Source organism: Bos taurus, chromosome Y, assembly GCF_002263795.3.
Source record: "Bos taurus isolate L1 Dominette 01449 registration number 42190680 breed Hereford chromosome Y, ARS-UCD2.0, whole genome shotgun sequence".
NCBI classification, from domain to species: domain Eukaryota; kingdom Metazoa; phylum Chordata; class Mammalia; order Artiodactyla; family Bovidae; genus Bos; species Bos taurus.
Genome location: NC_082638.1, coordinates 40,574,682 through 40,580,812, shown reverse-complemented (window position 1 = coordinate 40,580,812; position 6,131 = coordinate 40,574,682).

The following is a 6,131-nucleotide window of genomic DNA, read 5'->3' as shown; positions in this document are numbered from 1 at the left end:
CCTCTCTTTAACAATTTGGTAGAAAGGTTTCTAGTTGAAAGATCCCATGGGGAAAAACTGGCTCAGAAACCTGATTGGAGCACCATTTGGATACTATGGATTGGATTAGAATGGGCTTTCAAAGGCTTGGAATCTCCTGATCCAGCCTCACTGAGAAAAGGCTTTTGGAGAGCCAGGTAGGAGTTTCATGGACACTGGACACAGGAAGCAGTGCTGATATTTCCAGAGAAATCTTTCTGGGGCGTGGAGACAGAGATACTCCAGCTTCATCCTCCAGTGGGACTCAGAATAAGAAGTGTTTAGCTGCACTGAGTCAACTGGACTTCAGGAGCTGGTGAGCCATGGGGTTTGGAATGCTTCATTTTGTTCTCTACAGCCATGAGTGTGCAAAATTGCTCTGTAAAGGCCTAGAGAGTAAACGGGCATTAAGCGCCAATGCAGTCTCTGCCATTAGCAGAGTGAAATAGCCTCGGGTACCCACTCCAGTGTTCTTGCCGGGAGAATCCCAGGGACAGGGGAACCTGGTGGGCTGCTGTCTATGGGGCCACACAGAGTCGGACACGACTGAAGTGACTTAGCAGCAGCAGCAGCAGCAAATGATCACGGCTGTGTTCCAATAAAACTTTATTTGTGACACTGAAATTTAGATATCCTATAATTTTCACATATCGCAAAATATTCCTTTGTTTGCCCCCAAATTAAAAAAATGTAAAAATATTAAATATATTTTTAAAAGTTAAAAAAAAAAACAAAAAACTAAAACCTAAAAATCATTCTTAGCTTGCTCGTTGGGAGAAAAAGCAAACAGGAAGCAAGCCAATTTGTAAATTCCTGTTTAAACCATTTGCCTATATAATGCAGCTAGCATCCCATTAGTGACTTGTGACATGAATTTAGTAGGCTGGATTGTGCTTATGAAAAACAGAAATTTCCATTAAATCTAAGATGACATCAGCTGTAAAATGCAGCATTATTCCTTTTCTTTTTTTTTTTTTTTCTGCCACACCCAGTGGCATGTGGGATCATAGGTCTCTGACAGGGATTGAAGCCATGACCCTGGCCTGGAAGTGAGGAGTCTTAAATACTGGATCACCAGGGAAGTCCCACAGAATTATTTTTCATACCACTATAAAATATACACATATATACATATGTATGTGTGTGTGTTCAGTTGCTTCAGTAATGTTTGACTCCTTGCAACACTATGGACTTGGAGAAGGCAATGGCACCCCACTCCAGTACTCTTGCCTGGAAAATCTCATGGACGGAGGACCCTGGTGGGCTGCAGTCCATGGGGTCGCTGGGAGTCGGGCACGACTGAGCGACTTCACTTTGACTTTTCACTTTCATGCATTGGAGAAGGAAATGGCAACCCACTCGTGTTCTTGCCTGGAGAATCCCAGGGACAGTGGAGCCTGGTGGGCTGCTGTCTCTGGGGTCACACAGAGTCGGACACGACTGAAGCCACTTAGTAGCAGCAGCAGCAGCAGCAACGCTATGGACTGTAGCCCACCCGGCTCCTCTGTCCATAGGATTCTTCAGGCAGGAATACTGCAGTGGGTTGCCATGCCCTCCTCCAGGGGGTCGTCCTGACCCAGAGATGGAACCTGCATCTCTTACATCTTTTGCATTGTCAGGAGAGACCTTTACCGCTAGGGCTATCATTTATACACAACCAAACAAACTATAATATGCTGCTGATGAAATGTGATCTGGTATCAGAAATGGTCAAATGTAAACTGTAGAATGTCCCTTAATGTCAATGAAACGTGTTAACAGCATGGAAGCTATCAACAAATGTATTATATGGAGAGAAATTGTGTTACAAACCTTTTATTTCAATGACCACTACTGCCCCTGTCAGCATCCAACTACATACTGGCTGACTTTCTCCCTTGCATGATACTTTTAATTCATTAAGATTTGGAATTCATTAAATGCTTGGAGAAATTGCTTGTCAGCTTCTTTGCTAAGATCAAGTGTAAGAACCTGGGGAGCCAGGAATTAGTGGGTCAAGCCTGTGGTACAGATAAAAGATTGTATTCATAACAGCTACTGTTTATTTATGCAGCAGACATGTAGCACTGACAGACACCAGAACTTGTTCTAGAAACAACAATACAGCAACCCAATAGCTCTGGAGTTGAATATGGCATGTGAGTTGGGGGAGGCTGTGATTTCTGACATCAGGGTCAGGGAAGCCTGGCAGAGATTGTGGACTGAAGCAGGTCAGGAGTTGGGTGACAGTACTTGAGACAGTGTCCAAGGCAGGGGGAGTAGCAGAAGTCCTGAGAAGGCCCTGTCCTCTCTCCTTGGTACCCTTGGGAGATTGGGTCTGGGAACCCTGCACCCACAGATACCAAAATCCATGGATGCTCAAGTTCCTTATATAAAATGGTATAGTCTTTGCACGTAACTTAAGGGGATGCTCCCACATGCTTTAAATCATCTCCACATTCCTTGTAATACCTAATACAATGCCAATGCTGTGTAAATAGTTTCATTTACAATGTACATGCTATATATATATACACATATATATGCATATACATATATGTGTATATATGCATATGTATGTATTTTTGTATGTATGTGTGTGTGTATGTATATGTATATATAGTTGCCAGCATGAGGCAGGTTCAAGTTTTGCTATGAGAACTTTCTGGAATTTTTTTTTTTTTTTTTTGATCCATGTATAAAGTCTGGAGCCTTCTGGACTCAGAGAATGGAGGGAGTGAGGGGCACCCCCAAGGGACAGCTGGGGGCTCTTTTGGACATTTTATGTTGGTCAGCATTTCTGAGTGAGATTGGAGATCTATAAGCAAAGTGGTGCCTACCAGCTCTCCTGTAGAGTTTAACAGGAGCACTGGGGCCACTATGGGGAGACAAGGCAAAAGTAGGGTCTGGAGAAGGAAGTTTAAAATGATCATGTCACTTAACTGAGTTTGAGATGTTTCCTTATGTCTAAGGGTGTTAATAGTTATCTCAATGTTTCAGCTGATGATTAAATCAGGTACTAATTTTGTCTTTTGGAAGAAATATAATCATCACCACTTATCTGCAGAGAATAAGTTCCAAGACCCCCAGTGGACATCTGTAACCACACATAGTATCAAACCCTATATACACAATGGTTTTTCTATACAAACATACCTGTGATGCAGTTTATTTTATAAAAGAACAGTAAGAGATTGGCAACTTCCTAATAATAACAGGAAAGTGAAAGTGAAGTTGCTCAGTCGTGTCCAACTCTTTGCAACCTGATGGACTGCAGCTTACTATGCTCCTCTGTGATGGGATTTCCCAGGCAAGAATTCTGGATTGGGTTGCCATTTCCTTCTCCAGGGATGGAACCCAGGTCTCCTGAATAGTAGCAGACACTTTACCATCTGAGCCACCAGGGAAGGTGTAATAATAACATAGAACAATTATAACAACATATTTTTATAACAGTTTTGTGAATGTAGTCTCTATGTAAAATATATTACTGAACTAATTTTGTGATTTTTTTTTCACCCTAACTATGCACTATGCTCTGTGGCCATACCTTTTGCAGTTTGCAGTTTGACAGCAAAACTAACCCAGATTTCTTTTCTCTGCTTCACATTCACCACAGATATTAGCAACCTCAGCATACTTTTTTTTCTTTTTATATCAAATTGAGAACTTTGATCTTTTCACTTAAAGGTAGCACTTAAAGGATTCTCTCTGGCATGTCTAAATAACCAACATCACTCCACTTACGGTTTGGGGCCATTATTGAGTAAAATAAGGGTGACTTGGTCACAAGCTCTGTGACATCTCAACAGTCATTGTGGTAACCGAGTGACAAATGGGTGAGATGTGCAGGACTAAGTTCGATTCACATTTCTGGGCAGGAGGAAACAGGATGGTGTGAGATTCCAATCCTACTCCTCAGAATGACATGCAATTTAAAACTTATGAGTTATGTATTTCTGGAGTTTTCCATTTAATATTTTCAGTGAACAACTGAGGGTTAACTGAAACCACAGAAAGTGACACCTGAGATCAGAGGGGATGACCTTGTTCTGTGGTTGCCTTTAGGTGGAAAAAACACTGGAAGGGGCCACTTGAAGCCAAAAGTGATTGTAAAATGGCCCATCTCTTCCTATGTGAGGAAGCACAAGCATGACCACAACCCGAGACAAAGACCGCAGGGTCCAAACCCAGAGATGAGGATAAGGATGATGCTGAGGTCATCTTTGTTGGAGTGCAGCATGTCAATGAGGATGCTGAAACTCTCTTTGTCAGAGTGATTTCAAGTTCAAAGCCAGTCATTTCTAACATTTTGAACAGAGTGACCAGGGATGCATCTTCAAGAAGAAAGAAGGGCCACGTGAGTCCAGATCCCTCCTGCACATTGCAACCTGCAAATCTCAGGACCCCAGCATCAGAACCAGTGGCTGTATCATTAGCTTCTCAGTCTGAATGGGGAAGAAAAAACAGTCCTGTTATTTTTGAGCCTTCATCTAAACCTGATTATAAAACGAGCTCTCTGGAAGCTGTGCTTCACAATTAAGAATTGCTCTCTCTGCGGCCTCATTGTCTATCTGGAGCTAGTCTCTCAATAGCAGGCAAGGATGAAAGTCCTCTTAATTCAAAGCAATGTCCCACTTCAGATGTAAAATGTAACAGTGGGAATCCCAAAAGACCCAAACTCAGCAATGGAATCCCAGGGGGACCTGCCTCCACCATGGCCCCTGTAGGTATTTCTCCTACAAAGGACACGATTATGACCTTGGAAGGTCTCCTGACCTCACCGAGCCATGTTCACCGTGGGGCATCATTTTCACAGACTCACGCAAATGACCAGGCATGCTTCAGTCTTATGGATCCAGACAGAACATGTAGTTGGAGGGGCTGGAGAAAACGGACTTTTTGACTCTTGCAAGTCAGAGCAAGACTGTTGATCCCATGAAAGGAAATCTGATCATGTTACTTGATGACTTTTACTATGGACAGCATACAAGAGATGGGCAGTCAGAACAGAAGACTCACACAGTCTTTAAATGCCTCAGTTGCTTGAGAGTTCTAAAAAATGTCAAGTTTATGACCCATGTGAGGAACCATCTGGACCTGGAGAGGCAGAAGGGTGACAGCTGGGAAATCCACACTACCTGCCAGCACTGCCACCACCAGTTTCCCACCCTGTTCCAGTTGCAGTGTCACATTGAAAGTGTCCATGCTTCCCGGGAGCCCTCCACGGTCTGTTATATCTGTGAATTGTCCTTCAAAACAGATCAGGTTCTCTTATAGCACATGAAGGACAGTCACAAACCTGGCAAAATGCCCTATGTGTGCCGTGTTTGCAATTACAGACTGTCAGCCTTGGCCAATGTAGAGGTACGTTTTAGAATATGGCATGGAAACATGAACAATTTGCTTTGTCTGTTTTGCTTCGAAATTTTCAAACTGGTGACATCCTTCATAAATCACACTTGGAGGCACTGAAATAAGAGGGTCTTTCCATATTCCAAGTGCTGGATACAGTGTTTGAAAATGAAGGAAAAGACAGAGCACCAAACAAAGAATCATCAGTCTTTCAAAAAGCCAGAGCAATTGTGAGGGTTGCCTCCTGAAACAGAGGTCATGATCCAAACTTCAGTTCAGCTGGGACTGAGAGAGACAGCATCCATCATTGTGAGGAACACTGACTCCCAAGTGTCACCCAGAAAAACTACAAAGAAGATTGACTACAAACACAAAATATTCCAGACGTGTTGCAGCAAGGGATCTGGCTAAAAATTAAGTTCTACCCACCTCCAGAAATTCAAAAAAGCCCTATTGAGGTTCAGCCAGCTGTACATAGAGACCCTGCCTGGCTTTTGTTGTTCAGTTTCTCAGTCGTGTCTGACTCCCTGTGACCCTATGAACTTCAGTATGCCAGGCTTTCCTGTCCATCACCATTTCCCGAAGCTTGCTCAAACTCGTTCCGTTGGGTTGCTGATGCCATCCAACCATCGTGTCCTCTGTCACACCTTCTGCTCCTGCCTTCAATAGTTCCCAGTATCAGGTTTGTTTGTTTGTTTGTTTGTTTTTTTCCCAATGAGTTGACTCTTCCCATCAGGAGGCCAAAGTATTGGACATTCAGCATCAGTTCTTCCACTGAA